Below are 17,333 nucleotides of genomic sequence, written 5' to 3'. Positions count from 1 at the left end.
GAATGCATAATAACCAATTGTTGCTGTCAGGATGAGAGCGGCGAAACAGAATATTATTGCATACAGTGTAATGGTTTCTAATGGTAACATTATTCCTATATTGCCAAAGGTGTTTAATTTCTTTCCACACGTTGTCTTTACTCTGCTCTTGTGCTATGTCTTGTAATGACGACGAAATGAAATTCTCAAATGCAACTTGTTGAATGTACATGACGCTGAAATTTGCTTTGCAGAAGTTGGTTGCGATGTCTTGCTGATTGTTGTTAAGAGAACGGGATAGTGCGTCTGCTACAATATTTTGTGTACCGGGAATGTGGACAATTGTAAAATTAAATTCCTGTAAATAAAGTTTCCATCTACTTAATCTGTCGTGTGTAAATTTAGCCGAAAGTAAAGCTCTTTGGTCTGTGTAAACGATAGTATGTCTTCCATAAAGAAAATGCCTAAATCTGGTAAATGCCCATACAACACATAATGTTTCAAGTTCTGTAACAGAATAATTGCGTTCAGCAGGTGACAGAATGCGACTCGCAAAGGCTATGTTTTTAATTACTGTACAACCATCTTCTTCAATTTCTGAAAAATATGTACGCCTAAAGCGGTGTTAGAACTGTCGGTGGCTATGGAAAAATTTCTAGTAAGATCTGGGTGCGATAAAAGTGGTGCATTCAACAAAGCATGTTTCAGGTTCATAAATTCAGAATGTGCTTGCTTATCCCAGGACCAAATAGTGTTTTTACCTGTCAGTTGACATAATCTAGGGGGGTCTAAAGCAGAGTAATGAATAAATTTACAAAAAAAGTTAATTACACCCAAAAAACTGCGTAGTTGTTTCTTCGTCGTAGGAACAGTAATGTCACGTAAAGCTTGAAGTTTTTCCGGGTCAGGCGTAATGCCCTCTGCTGAAATTACATGTCCAAGAAATTTTATAGAAGTTTTACCAAAGTGCGATTTACTGAGATTAACTGTGAGTCCTTGTGCACGAAGAGTTTGCAACAGTTATTCAAGAATCAGATTGTGTTCAGACCAGTTAGCTTCTGCAATTAAGAATGTCGTCTACGTACGTTGTGATTCTGTCTTTAAGTTCTGTCGGAAGTATTGTATTCAAACCGCGAATAAATGCTGCTGAAGAAATAGTTAAACCGAATGGTAATTTACAAAATTGATAACAGTCACCAAAACAGAGAAAAGCCGTGTACTTTCTGCAGTTCGGATGGAGTTGAATTTGCCAAAATCCCGACTTCAAATCTAATGTGGAATAAATAGCTGTACCATGAAATTTCTGTAGAAGTTCTTCTAGTGTCTGTGGGCGATCTGTCTCATTAATAATAATGTCATTGATGTGACGCGAATCAAGTACGAGGCGAAGTGAACCATCCTTTTTCTTAACAATATGGAGCGGGTTTATGTACGGACTAACTGCCGGTTCAATAATCCCTTGGTCAAGCCCATAGCTTGCAATTCTTTCTTAACTTGTTCTCTGTGAATATACGGAATGGGATAATGTTTGGCTTTAAATGTGTTGTGCTGTTTAACTTGAAATTCATACATAAAACCGGACATAGTACCAGGAACATTGTCAAAAACTGGAGCTTGCTGTAAAAGAATTTTGCGTAGTTGCGTGCGTTCGTCGTCTGTATTTGCACTACTCTGTTTAACTTTATCAGAAATCATCTGTATAACGTCATAGTCGGCTTCGTCTGGAGTATTATGGTTGTGTACGTACGTATCTGTGAACAATGTGGAATGACAGTCTAAGTTACGTGATGCGGAAATGACCTCTGTACGATTAATTGTTTGTTCTTCTGCAGATAAAGAGTGCTGAAATTCTAAAGCCAGTTGTACATTTTCATCCTTCAACATTAAATAGGAGTTTTGAAAGTCAATAATTGCGTCGTATTGTACCAGAAAATTCGTACGTAAAATAACGTCTGTCGTCAATAAGGGAACAATCCAAAAATTTGAGTGAAATGTATGACCTGCAATACAAAATGATAAATGTGTCTGTAATTTTACATCTACTCCTTTACTAGATACTGCTCCTTTTACTTTCGTTTTGCCAAATGGTAACGTAGGATAGGTATTCTCTTTGTTACACTCGTTGAAAGTTTCTTCATTTATAACTGACATAGGTGATCCAGAATCGATTACTGCTGAAAATTTCGATGATCCAATTTTAACTTCGATGACAGGGTGTGAAATGGTTTTTTGAATAACTGGTCTTTCCTGCAAAAGAGTGTCTCGGATGTCGTCAAAAGTAATAACATTTTTGTGAACAAGATTCTGTGTATCTGAAGTATTGCTTACGTTGCTGGAAGATGCAACCTGTACTGTATCTAGTCAAATTCTATCTGATGTGCTATTATTTTCGGGAGGATGCTGTGGCATTTCCACTATTTGAACTGTTCTGTTATTTCTTCCTGACGTATTACGTTCTGGATGATATCTACTGTCTGGTTCATTCATAATAATTTGTTGTTGCGGATGATACTGCTGCTGGTAAGACCGACTGTTATTAAACGTACGCTGAAAATTATGCTCATTATTTTTACGACTGTCATGATAGTCATTTCTATACGGTGCATTATGTTAGGAATTGAAATAGTGTGTTTTCTGTACATACTGATTTCCTTGTTGCTGTGTGTTACTATTTGTTGGAGCTGACGCTATACGTGTAGGCGGCGAAACATTAAAGCTTGGTTGACCTTGTACATTACATTGTTGGTTAGGTATGCTAACCGTTTCGTTTTGTTGCTGTTGCGGAGGAGAACCTCTATTGTTACCAAAATGTGTTTGCGACTGCTGAAAATTTTGTACATAATGATGATTACACTTCTGTCTTTCATTAAAATTACGCTCATAGTTCTGGAGTCTCTAATGAAAATTGTCACTTTCGGTAAAATTTGTCATATCGGGTTTTCTTTACTCTTTCTTAATTCTAGATAGAGCGATAGTTGAAGAGTTGTTTTAATAGATATAAAGGATAGTAGAAGAGAAGGCAGCAGTGCAGAAAACTAAAGATGCAATAGCACTACTACGGCTCGGGGCCCTGTGCACGCTACGGCACATATTCATTAAAGCGTAATGAATCCCCTGAGGTCAAATACGTGCTAAAAATAAATTTTAGCTTCTGCGTTACACGCAGTGGCGGTGAAAATTCAAAAGTAAATTGCTGTATCCATGCTAATTCTAATTTCTGCATGACACGAAATGCCAGTAAAATTCAAAAGCAAGTTGTCGTATCCATTCGAAAGTGTGGATAAGCTTCTATACGCAGGTCCAATTCGAATTCGCAGCATTCCTCTCCCCAATGTAGTACACGCCGAAACTTTGAGAACCAGAAAAACCAAAGGGAACCACCACGTCTCCAACGTCAAACCTTTTATTGAATGAACATACTTTATGATTTATCACACTGTAATGCCATTTCCTAATTTTTTTTATGACCACTTATGCAGTTATATTTACATGAACACATACTGATGATTATCGTATTTTTTCTTGGCAAGTGCCCGGCAAGGTAAGGTTAGCAGGTCGCTCTTCTTGTCGTTACACATCAGACCGTGCATATTTTTCCAGATGAACTTCTACATTTTATGACCACTTATGCAATTATATTTATGTGACTACTTACTGATGATTATCGTATTTCTTCTTGGCAAGTGCCTGGCAAGGTAAGGTTAGCAGGTCGCTCTTCTTGTCGTTACACATCAGACCGTGCATATTTTCCAGATGAACTTACACATTATATGACCACTTATGCAATTATATTTATGTGACTACTTACTGATGATTATCGTATTTTTTCTTGGCAAGTGCCCGGCAAGGTAAGGTTAGCAGGTCGCTTTTCTTGTCGTTACACATCAGACCGTGCACATTTTTCCAGATAAACTTACGTATCTTATGAATAATTATGCAATTCTATCTAGTGACACATTAATTTTATTAAAATTCTCTCTCCATTAAAGTCTTCAATTCTCGCCTCTGTTAACTACACAACATACAAGCTGAACACAAAGAAGCTCACTTTTCTTGTCGTTATATATCAGACCGTATACATATTTTCCATTTTTCATGTATGTATGATTGTTTTCCTGCTTTGTTTGTATGCTCTATCAAATATTTAAGATATAACAAACACCAGTTGACTTTAACATTTTGCCTTATGATAGCTCAACATCGTGACTATTTAACTTTTTTTTTTTTTTTTTTTGCTGCTACATTGTGATACTCTGTGCACATTTTTGCACCTGCACACTGTCTATGTTTTTGACATATTACGTTTTCTGTTATGCTATGCTGTATGCTCAATTATATCACCAAAAACCAGCTTTTATTTTGTGGGTATATGATTTAAATGCAAGACATTAATCTTTGTTCATCATTTTCAGAAAGAAATAACGTGTAAAAGAAATAAATTAAACAGAAATGGGAATTTCACCTTCGGAATGAACGAAAGAAGATGCAATACCTCGTCACGAACGGTAAATGGATCAGAATTAACAAGCATTAACAAGAATATACTATACACATCATAGAATAGCAGTCTTAACTAATTTTTTTTTTCAGAATATGATGTGATTGATGCAGGCTGTCAGACAGAACTACACATCTTAGTTTTACTGATGAAATATGCTAGAAATAAGGAATAGTTGTATAATGAATAATGAAATGACTTTTTTGCAGATGATAATGAATGATGATGAATAGTGATGAACAGTATGCTACTATGGATAATGAAGTTTTTCTTTACAGATGATGATAATAATGGAGTTATGATGATATGGATAATGAAGTTTTTCTTTGCAGATGAGGATAATGTCGAAGTTTATGTATTTATGCTACGTAGTTATTTAAGTATTTGTTGCAGTTGGTTTTGACAGTATGTCTTATGTCGCATGGTATGATGACTGAAGGTTTTGGAAAGGATAGCTAGAGAACATATATATTTTATTCACATTTCACTACCTGTTAATTCGAAGTTCACTACTTTTCAGCATAAAATGCGTTTCTCCTTTCAGTTTAATAATCCATTTTGTATTTTTTGCAGAAGAAATTATTCATGAAATTAATGTGCTATAAGCAGTTGGTCATTAAACCTGTGTCATTCATAAATGTGATCACATATACTCTATTTGTTTCATAACCTTGCTACAGCTGACCCATGACGAATGACGTTACACATCTTCATTTGCAGCAATAACTCAAAAGCAAATATTGTTATGCCCCAGTAATTAATTATCGATCTCAACGCAATGCATTGCTAGCACAAAAAAAGGAGAGAGTTCTGAGTAATAGTGAATAATGTTTTCTAGTCACAGACCTTGAATAATAGTTACAGTATGTTACATTTTCAATATAACCTATGTCACTGGAATGATCAGTTCTGAGTAATATGTCATTTGAATGATGAATTCTGCGTAATACTGAATAATGTTTTCTACTCACAGACCTTGAATAATAGTTACAGTATGTTACATTTTCAATATGTCCTATGTCACTGGAATGATCAGTTCTGAGTAATATGTCATTTGAATGATGAATTCTGAGTAATACTGAATGATGTTTTCTAGTCACAGACCTTGAATAATAGTTACAGTATGTTACATTTTCAATATGTCCTATGTCACTTGGATGATCAGTTCTGAGTAATACTGAGTAATGTTTTCTAACCACAGACCTTGAATAATAGTTACAGTATGTTACATTTTCAATATGTCCTATGACACTGGAGTGATCAGTTCTGAGTAATACTGAATGATGCTTTGTAATAATGCATAAATACTATGCCCATAATTTCTGTAAATAATATTTTGTTATACTCTATAAATGCTATGCCAATAATTGACTCTCATTTTGAATGATAACTTCTGAATAATACTGAATAAGGTTTTATAAAAATAAAAGAATACTTGGTAACTGGCCAGTGAGTGCCAATGATTACTATAACTAAGTGAATTATGTTAATACTATGCCATTCATTAGCTCCTGTTTTGAATGATGACTTCTGATGGTTTGTAACTGGTCAATGAATGCCAATAATTATTTTAAATATGTCGTATGTCACTTGAATGATGAAAAATATTTTGTACTATTCAATACTTGCTATATGTTTTGTAACTGGGCAATGAGTGCCAATGATTACTATAACTAAGTGAATTATGTTAATACTATGCCATTCATTAGCTCCTGTTTTGAATGATGACTTCTGATGGTTTGTAACTGGCCAATGAGTGCCAATGTTCTCTATAAACAGATAATTAATGAACATTATTCTGTAATACTTCATACATGGTACAGAAATGTTCAGTAACTGGGCGATGAGTGCCACCAGTTACTCAAATCAGTTGTTAGACTAGTGTAATTCTCAATGAAGACTAGTATGTGACTTAATGTCCTTCACCTTCTGACCTAATTACCAGAAATTACTGCAATATCTGTTTGTCCTGTCTATCCTCATGATCATGGAGCAATATATTTGGTTTTTGCACTAATTCTACGTTGGTGTACTTTACAAGAACGTGGTGTTGACACGACATGATTTTCTTGGTTCATATAAATTTCATCAGGGAGTACTCCGTTCTCTATATTATTTGTGTACGGGGACGCAAGGTTCTTATGACACCTAGAAGATAGAGAGGACGTCTTCGTTTAATTACAGTGTCACGTAAGAGGAATCTTTTAAATCTATCAAAAGCCTTTAATGCCCCAGTTATTTCTAGGCTGGGTACGTCTCCCCATGCCATCGGTATCGAGATTACACTGTGATTAGTGCTATTAAATAGTTAGTTACCTACCATATTGATCCAATCATAGCAGGTGGTAATGTCGTTCTGGGACGATGGACTGAGATACAGGCATTCCACGCAGCAGAAGCAGCAGCTGCGTGGAAGCGCTCGTATCGCTTAAGCATGACGTGCCGGCGTGTGGTCTCGAACCGTTGGCTGCAGTGATGAGGCGTGACCGCGTCACCAGGACAGGAGAGAGCTGCCCTTCCTAATGGTGCGTGCGCCGCCTCATATTCTGCACAGAGAGTGCAACTGCTGCGCTGCCTGCTAGGTCGACGGCAACCACTCCACGCACTGATAAACCTTCCCTTCCGTTAACGGGAGACATCCTTACTTTCATACCTGTGTCGTGACGATCATTTTCCTTTCTCTCAGCCTGGAAACTTATGGCCATTCTAATAACCATCGAGTAGTAGATGCTAACTACCGGAGATACGAGGGGTGTTCAATAAGTAACGCAAAACATTGTTTTTCCTGAAAGAAGGTTAGTTTTATTCAGAATTCCAATACACCATACTACTACCTCTCGCGTCCGTCGGCCGTCGTAATTTGATATATTATTTATTTGTAACGTTGGTTGTTGCCGACTTACGTGGTGGGCCTTGATCAAAACGATACTTCATTTTAATTTTGATTTACAATGAAACGCTTTTGTGAAGTTCTCTTTTTTTTTAACAATATTAAACTTGAGTGGAAATTATTTTTTACGTTAATGAACGTTAGACTCAATGAATCTTAAAACTTGAGTGTATAAGTTGAAAAATGGACTAAACTTTTCATATCAGTTTCCTCCGCTAGTCAGTTCACTTTCAAGCAAAAAATCTTTAGGTGTTACTTACAGTTGCGGCCCACACACGCGCGAGAGTATTTCTTCTTACCTCCGTTAACCACTGCATTAGTACATGGATGTTGCAGAGCTCACAACCGAGTCGGTTCTGAGCTCTGCAACATCCATGTACTAATTTATATTTATTTGACAAACCCTATTTGTAGGGCTATATTTTAATTTTGACAAATGGACTTATGCCGACATTTGTAAAAACAGCGATGATACATCAGTCCATACTAATGTAAAATTGCCACCTTCTGAAGAAGACAAATTTAAATTTGTTGAAACCTAGGTAAAGAATTCTTTATCCCGAGTGAGATTTTCACTCTGCAGCGGAGTGTGCGCTGATATGAAACTTCCTGGCAGATTAAAACTGTGTGTCCGACCGAGACTCGAACTAGTTCGAGTCTCGGTCGGGCACACAGTTTTAATCTGCCAGGAAGTTTCAATTCTTTATCCATTGCAACTGGTCGGCTGTTAATAATTTTTAATACGTGGAACCGTTGCTGTTGTGCAGCTATCTTCTCTTATTATTATGTCGATGGGGACGCTATATCCCCACTCTTGTGGTTGACTTGTCCGCAGCTCGTGGTCGTGCGGTAGTGTTCTCGCTTCCCGCGCCCGGGTTCGCGGATTCGATTCCCGGCGGGGTCAGGGATTTTCTCTGCCTCGTGATGACTGGGTGTTGTGTGACGTCCTTAGGTTAGTTAGGTTTAAGTAGTTCTAAGTTCTAGGGGACTGATGACCATAGATGTTAAGTCCCATAGTGCTCAGAGCCATTTTAACAATTTTTTTTTTCTTGTGGTTGAAAAATCGAATTTTTTAACATGATCTCCGGTCAGTGCGATGGCCTTACGACGCCTTACTGGGATGAAATGATAATTAAATCAAGATCCTAAGCTGTCGACAGGCGTTGATATACATCAACAGGTACAGTTGAAAATGTGTGCCCCGGCCGGCCGCTGTCATCGAGCGGTTCTAGGTGCTTCAGTCCGGAACCGCGCTGCTGCTACGATCGCAGGTTGGAATCCTGCCTCGGGCATTGCTGCGTGCGATGTCCTTAGGTTAGTTAGGTTTAAGTAGTTGTAAGTGCAGGGGACCAATGACCTCCGATGTTAAGTCCCATAGTGCTTAGAGCCATCCTCTATCAAGGTTGTACGGCAATGGTAAAAGTGAGAAATGAACTATCTCAAGAGTTTGAGGTGACGAAGGGACTAAGCCAGGGAAGCACACTCGCCCGTACACTCTTTAAGATCAAAATAGAGGAAGCACTAAAATCCTGGAAAAGAAAATGCGGAGGAATGGGTGCCCCCATAGGCGATGAGATCTTGTTCACTTTATTTTTTGCTGACGACCAAGTGTTAGTAGCTGTAGATGCACTGCAAATTAAAGAAGAATATAAAAAGGGGTCTTGTCATAAACGTATCTAAAATAGAATATCTGAAAGTGGGAGAAAATGCTGTTGAGTACTTACAAATTGATGCTGATACTGTTGAAGGGTGTCATAATTTTAAGTACCTGGGAGTGACGCTGTCGTCCAATGGTAGAAGTAAGGATGATATAAACAATAAAATTGGCCAGGGCAAGCGAGCTGTAACACAACTAAACGGTATTCTCTGGAACAAAAACGTAACGCGCAGAACAAAACAGACCATCTACCATACAATTATTGAACATATGGCCCAGAGTTGTGGGAACTAACTCAGAGGCAGAAAGATCGCCTGCTGGCTGTCGAGATGGATTTCTGGAGACGGAGTTGTGGATATTCCAGGCTTGATCATATTAGAAATGATAGGATCAGAGAGGTTATGCATGTCGAAAGCACAATCCTAGACTACGTAGAGAGGAAGCGCCTACTCAGGCATGGTCACTTACTGCGTATGCCAGACACAAGATGGCCAAAACGGGTGTGGCAATGGGCTCCACATCAAAGAAGAAAGCGCGATAGACCTGCGAGATGCGGGAAATACGACGTCAACCAATCAATGGCGGGGAGAGGTCTTAATGAAGGGGAATGGAATGACCGTGGACGATGGAGATTGGGGTGCGAGAGGCGCTGGTAGCCGTAGAAACTTCAATCATAAGTAAAAAGCTTGGTAAATATTACTTTTGGAAACATTTTCTTGTATTTCCATAAGCTGAGAGTTTTCGAGGTTCTTTAGATTTTACGGGCTATTTTTAATGCTTGTTTTCTTTGCTTACCAAATTCTTCTGGGTGTTGTTCTTTCTTGTAACATCTCCATTTTTGAGTTCTTTGCTCTAGAACTTCTTCACACTCTCCATTTTTTATTCTGGGCCAGTCCTAAAGTCTTCTGTGCTGCTTCCGTAGTTCGTACGAGAAGTTCATGCCAATAAACTTTTCTTGTTGTCTCAATTTCTGCTCTAAATTTCTATATATTCTATTGTAATATTAGCTGTAGTGGATCTGTGTTTAATTGTTTTTGTTTCTTTATGGGAGATATCGTATTTTAATCTTATAGAGATAATAACCTGAACCAAATTCACAAATTCTCCGGTTCTGATTACTTTAACATTCAAAATTTCCATGATATTCTCCTTACATATGGCTATGCGATCCGCTTGAAATTCTGAGATATTCAAGTTTTCGTTTTTATTGGTAATTTGCAGAAATGTGTGGAAATCCGTTTTAGCATTTTACTTACTTTATTGTTTCCAAAATAAAAATTTCGTTTTAAATGTGTCTGTATTTTTTTATTTGCCCTGGTAAATGCCAGATTCTGGTACCACACATGAACGTACATGTTTACAGAGGCACATGTCTATAAGAACAACGTAAGATGGAACTCTATTACTTCAAATACACTGGTGTGCAAAACTTAAGGACAAGAGTAACTTTCGCATTAGCTTAGTGAAACTTGGACCGTACACAGAAAGAACTACTACAGTATATTACAGTTGGTAACTGAAAGAAATACGCAATGAGACGAACAGAAATTTCATTTTCAATCAAACTCAATAATTACACTGAAGAGCATTGACCGGTGAGCATACTGTGTTCAAATATTTGGAGGTTAGTTCGCTCATACTACATTGTACCTCCCCACACCGCAACACCTGAGCCACCACGACGATCACTGGACAATGTTCCTGTTTGTATTGTATTCTCGTCATATGAGGGTATATCTAGAATCACTACGCAAACTGAATCTGTCCGTCCGACGAGCATGCGACCCCATTCCTCGCTGCTCCAGTCCAAATGCTCTTGGCATAACAGCACATCTCTGAACAAACTTACCAGTCAGCGTCGTTGGTATACTGTACTCCTTCAGCATGTGCGTCTTTTCAAGGGCTCATTCAGCCCTGACTTTGTTTTTATGGATGACAATGCGTTCGCAGCTCGTGGTCGTGCGGTAGCGTTCTCGCTTCCCGCGCCCGGGTTCGATTCCCGGCGGGGTCAGGGATTTTCTCTGCCTCGTGATGACTGGGTGTTGTGTGATGTCCTTAGGTTAGTTAGGTTTAAGTAGTTCTAAGTTCTAGGGGACTGATGACCATAGCTGTTAAGTCCCATAGTACTCAGAGCCACTTGAACCATGACAATGCCCTATTGCATCGAAAACCGCAGGCGGAGGAGCTCTTCGAACGATAAGATATTCGCCGAATGGACAGCACTGTCCGTTAGCCCGACTTACATCCAATCGAGCACGCGTGGGGTGCGTTAGTGGGGTGGGGGGTGGAGGGATCGGGTGGCGGACGTATTGCAGTACGTCCACAACGACCACCCAGCATTGTCAACCATACCGGCGGAGAATGGAACGCTCTACGAGAAGAACTCCTTACCAACCTTGTAATCAGTACGGGAGCACGTTGCAGAGCATGAATAGCCGTCCGTTGTGATCTCACACCCCATTAAGACTCATGTCCCACTTTTTCTAATGTCCAGGAGATCATCATGGACTGCGACGTCGTCATTGTAATTATTGTCTTGGAATAAAAGTGTCTTTTCTGTTCGTCTCACTGCGTATTACTTTCAGTTACCCTATATGTGTGTGTTTTTATTTTGGCCAATTTGGTTTAATTAATAACATTTCCTTGTAATTATTCCTCTGAAGTCGCTTTTATAGTCTGGCCATCAGCATACATTAATGTTTTTAGATAGCTCTTCTCATGTACCGGGTGATCAAAAAGTCAGTATAAATTTGCAAACTGAATAAATCACGGAATAATGTAAATAGAGAGGTACAAATTGACACACATGCTTGGAATGACATGGGGTATTATTAGAACAAAAAAAAATAAAATAAAAAATAAAATTCAAAAAACGTCCGGCAGATGGCGCTTCATCTGATCAGAATAGCAATAATTAGCGTATCAAAGTAAGACAAAGCAAAGATGATGTTCTTTACAGGAAATGTTCAATATGTCCACCATCATTCCTCAACAATAGCTGTAGTCGATGAATAATGTTGTGAACAGCACTGTAAGGCGTGTCTGGAGTTATGGTGAGGCACTGTCGTCGGATGTTGTCTTTCAGCATCCCCAGAGATGTCGGTCGATCACGATACACTTGCTACTTCAGGTAACCCCAAAGCCAATAATTGCACGGACTGAGGTCTGGGGACCTGGGAGGCCAAGCATGACGAAAGTGTCGGCTGAGCACACGATCATCACCAAACGACGCGCGCAAGAGATCAAAAAAATGGCTCTGAGCACTATGGGACTTCACATCAGTGGTCATCAGTCCCTTAGAACTTAGAACTACTTAAACCTAACTAACCTAACGACATCACACACATCCATGCCCGAGGCAGGATTCGAACCTGCGACCGTAACAATCGCGCGGTTCCGGACTGCGCGCCTAGAACCGCTAGACCAGCGCAAGAGACCTTTCACGCGTCTAGCAATATGGGGTGGAGCGCTATCCTGCATAAACATCGTACGTTCCAGCAGGTGTTCATCAGCCAGGCTAGGGATGATGCGATTCTGTAACATATCGGCGTACCTCTCACCCCTCACGGTAGCTGTCCAGCGCCATCTGTCGGACATTTTGTGAATGTTGTTTTTCTTTTGTTCTAATAAAACCCCATGTCATTCCAAGCATGTGTGTCAATTTTTACCTCTCTATCTACATTATTGCGTGGTTTATTAAGTTTTCAAATTTATACTGACTTTTTGATCACCCGGAAGTTTTGTGTTGCAATTGTCCTCGTCATCGCGTAGTCGTTAGTCAGGTTGTAGATTCCGTGCAGTAACTCTGTGGTTTACGGTGTCAAAAGCCTCCGAAAGGTCAACAAAAGCTTCACCTGTTATCTTTCTTTGCTCAAAGCCATCTTCTATGAACTGAGAAAGATAAATGATTTGTGAGGTGCAATTGATTCTGTGTAGAGGATGTATGAGAGCTTCCCAGTAAAACTTCTGCAGCGGAGGCAATACAACCTTGGCGACATGTGTTGAAATTCGATAGCTGGTCGAAACAGATTCAAAAGGTACGCCGCCTGTCACTGCCTATATTGGTCTCCACGAGTCACTTGAATACCGCGATTGACTCTCATCTTGCAGTTAAGTATGTGTACACCTTATACATATGGAAAAGTAATTATTTTTACTACCGGTATTTAATGATTATTACTATTTATTATCACTAGATAATTAATTTGTTTATTATTAATATTATTGTTATTTATTATGGTTCATCGTTTACTACAATTACGTTCAATATTTGTTCACATAAATGACAATAAATACTGGAGGGGAAAAAAGAATTAGTTCAGCGCTGGTATATTGGTCACTGGCTATCTATTGTGTCCGCCTAGACGCTACTGCACAAAATTTTTTTACCGGCTGTTGTCTCCGATTAAGTATTGTCGGCATGGGAATTTGTTGCAAAGTAACCACTCTTTCAACGATGTTATGTTAGGAAAAACTAACTTGTTGTGTAAAATTGTAGTAATTACATGGAATGAGATTTTGACTTACATTAGGTCCGAAAACCATGCAAAACGTGAGTGCGAGACAACGCAACAACGCTTCGAATGACTACGCTTAACGGAGGAGTTTCGAGTGGCTCCTTTACGCGATTGTTGTGCGGTTTCATCACTGTGCGAGATCACAAATTCAAATGGCCGTTATGCCCACACTGACCATTATGCCCGAACTTCTCTCAGATCCTCCTGTTGAGTATGATACGGACAACAGCGTCTTCCAAAGCATCGATAGCAGCGTTGATTGGGTTTGTGCATACATTGCTGGTTTGACTAATCCACAGGCAATCTATTTCATCTTGAGTTGCCGGCTAAATCACCTGGAGAAATGTGTGGGACTATGTGGAACAGCTGCTGAAACTTCCCACATCACATTCCTATACTTTGGTGGCTCTGTGGAATCCGTTCATCAATGAGTAGCTTCTATTGGATGCGCATATCTGAAGAGTCTGATGGACTCTCTTTCGTGGCTCGGATAACTAGGCTAGCGGCGACGTAAGACGGTATTAGCGTACTATCTCGCGGCAGTGACTAATTTAGTGCCCTGTGTGCTCATATGCAGCACTGACAATGTACGGCACGAACGCGATATCCGTAGCTGCTGTTCTGGCTGGGAAAATCCGACTTACGTGTTCCCACGACTGTGGAAGTCACAGCGGACACGAGTGGGCCTCGGTCGCTGCTACTGTAGGTGCTGTTTCTGGGTACGAATCGGGTTTCCCGGCACTCCCTGTGTTGACGTGCCGTCTGTTCCAGACCCTTCTAAGATACAGGTTATACTCCGAGGGCAACACAGAGCCGGTTCTCTCTAGCAAGACATAAGCCGTGCGTAGGCTGTAACTAATTAATCCCTCAAGGTGAATACTGGACTATCCACAACTTGCAATAGTTGTTCTGAGAGGAATTATTGTTTATTCAGTGCGTTATATATTTTACCTAAGCTATAATTTTACTGAAATAGCTCCTTCGTTTTAGTCCTAAATCACACACTAACTACTGTCAACTTTGAAATCCAACTGAGATACTCTTTAGATGCATGCAGCTTAAAATCTTTGTATATTTCTTTGTAACTGCGGATAGCATAACAGTCGAGAGCCAAGATATACAATAATAAATACGTAGACAAACTATTCGTTGCACAGTATCGAGCAGCTAAGAGAATATCTGATGTCCAGCTTCGGACCTCACGTTGGCAGCTTTTAAAAGCTAAGCATGCTGTCAACCGTCTCACATTACATTTACTCTCTTTTGCAGTTTGTTGTTAAGTAACTATTAACATTTTGAAAATAATAACGGCGTTCATAATTTAACACTGCGACCTACGGACTCCACCATTTACAACTTAATCTTCCTCTTGCAAAAACGCATCTAAGAATGCAGCTGTAAAAATATTCGACCCCTTGCCTTGTCAACAAAGAAAGCGGTAGTATTAAGAACTGATTCAAATAATTGTTGTGTGAACATACTTTTGCTTCATAGATAAATTTCTGAGAAGGATGTAAACATAAAAGTAACCGTCTCGATCCATATCATAGCGAGATATTATAAAAATTACCCGTGGTACGTGGAATCATATAAACTAATACTCTGTGTCGTACCAAGACCTTCAGAACAGCTCCTTATCTTGGAGGGAAATAAATACTTCGAAGCATTTAGTAGTTGTGCTGTCAAATTCGGCATGAATATTTATGTTAAACATTCGGCTTGAAATCATTTATCGCTATATTAACGTTTCTATTGAACGATTTCTGGAGGAAAAAGGGAATTGCGTATTCTTGTCATATAATGGTTAAAACATATTAATTTTTATCTTGGAGAAAGTGAATTTTATCGATGCTCTATACTAGCCCCTAACTTAAAAACTGTCTCGTGCCTCATATTCTAGAATGTCTTGCTTACTTACTATCACTTCCCATCTCTGCGGAGTGACTGCGTGAAACTGTTACTATGACACTCAACCGGAAGCAGCCATCTCGTATACTGGAGTTGGAAAGTTTTCGTCGTCCGTGTTGTGAGGGTATGTATTATTTTCTATGATTTGTTTAAGAATAAAAAGCAAAATATGATTACGAATGTTACTTATCTGGGGAACTGCTTTTTGGCTTGCATCATTAGATAACAGATACTTGTGTTTTCCAAAAAATCACTGAAACAGACATTACAGCTACAATTTGAAATTCGCAGATTTAGTGTAATAGGATTTACGTATTTTAACTTTTAATCGTCGACAGAGATGCACTTGTTTGATAAATTGAGAGCAAGACTGCAGTTAAGTGATCTTCAGTTTTATTTTAATGTGATCGATTTCGAGGCTTCTAGCCTCATCTTCAGATGGACCTAGCTGTTCATTTAAAGAATTACAATAAGCCAGTGCATACACAATACAACTGCATTACTTATTGAATTTGTTTTGACTACTTCGTTGACCTCTTCCAGTAGTAAGATTAATCAATGCTCTTATATTCATTTGAAAAATAAATATAAAATTACAGTTTTGTATATTTATAGACAATAAATATTTATACGAAGGTACACGTATGTATGTCGAGTATCATCTGATGGGGTTGGCATTTAGTTCATACTTTAAATTAACAAATATTTATTCTTACTCTGGAATGTGACGCACACTGTGGGGACACCTTGGTTTCACATAAAAATCGAGATACAAAGCGCCACTCAATGAAATGGCATCATTCACGATACACAACACAACCATTAAAGGCAACAAATTCTGGGCACCAAATGGTTATGGCCCTAATTTTTTGGGACGAAAAGGGCGCCCTATTGATCAGCTGTATTCCCAGAAGTGAGATAATACATCTAGCGGCCTATTGTTTGACGCTTCAACGACTACTGCATTACGACGTGCCGTTCAAAACAAACGGCGTGGAGTGTAGTTGAGATGCAATGTGCCTCTTCAAGGTAACACTCGCTCGCATTCTACCGCGTTGACGATGGATTTGCTTGGGTTGTTGAAGTGTGAAGTGTTTGAATATCCTCGTATTACTGGGAACTTGAAACAAATGTCGCTGTTGACGAAGAAAAGGCAGTAGTTGTATTAGTGCAGCACAGCGGACAGCGACGTATTTAGCATTTGAAACATAAGGCTTCCAGATCTGTGAGTGACTTTTGAGTGGAGCGTAACGAACACACCTGTTTAGTGCCTTCAACACGTCGGGCTTTGTACCCACAAAACACCATTTGCGGGAAGTGTAGCTCTTCCGCTTTCATCTCAAGAAAACTGCTGTGGAAAGTTATCGTTTGCTATTGCAAGCGTCTGGAGAACATGGTCCCTCGGAAACAAAGTGCAGAGATTCGTTTCGACGATTCAAAGACAACGTTTCTGAGGTGAATGACAGAATGCGTTCTGATGGGTGTGGTGTACCATGAACTGCTGCAACTGGGTCAGACGGTGAATGCTGAACGCTAAAAAGCACAAGTACTCAGTTTGAATCACGCACTTACAGACCCGTCATATGCGCGAGGGTATGACGAAGTAACAGTGGTTCATGACAACGCGAAACAACGTCAGGCAAATCTAAGGAAGGGCACCTTGAACGGACATCGATTGAATGTGCTATCCCACGCGCCGTATCCACCACATATCGCTCGTTCCGGTTACCATTGGTTCCGATCCATGCACCATGGCCTTTCTGAACAATAATTTGTATCTTTTACAAATCTCGAAAACTGGCTCCTTGAGTGGATCACCTCAAAGGAAACTGCATTTTTTTCTTCGCAGAATCCACTTGTTAGCCGGAAAGTGAGAGGAAGCTG

This window comes from Schistocerca nitens, chromosome 4 (assembly GCF_023898315.1).
Source record: "Schistocerca nitens isolate TAMUIC-IGC-003100 chromosome 4, iqSchNite1.1, whole genome shotgun sequence".
Classification (NCBI taxonomy): Eukaryota; Metazoa; Arthropoda; class Insecta; order Orthoptera; family Acrididae; genus Schistocerca; species Schistocerca nitens.
This window is presented reverse-complemented; position numbering follows the sequence as displayed.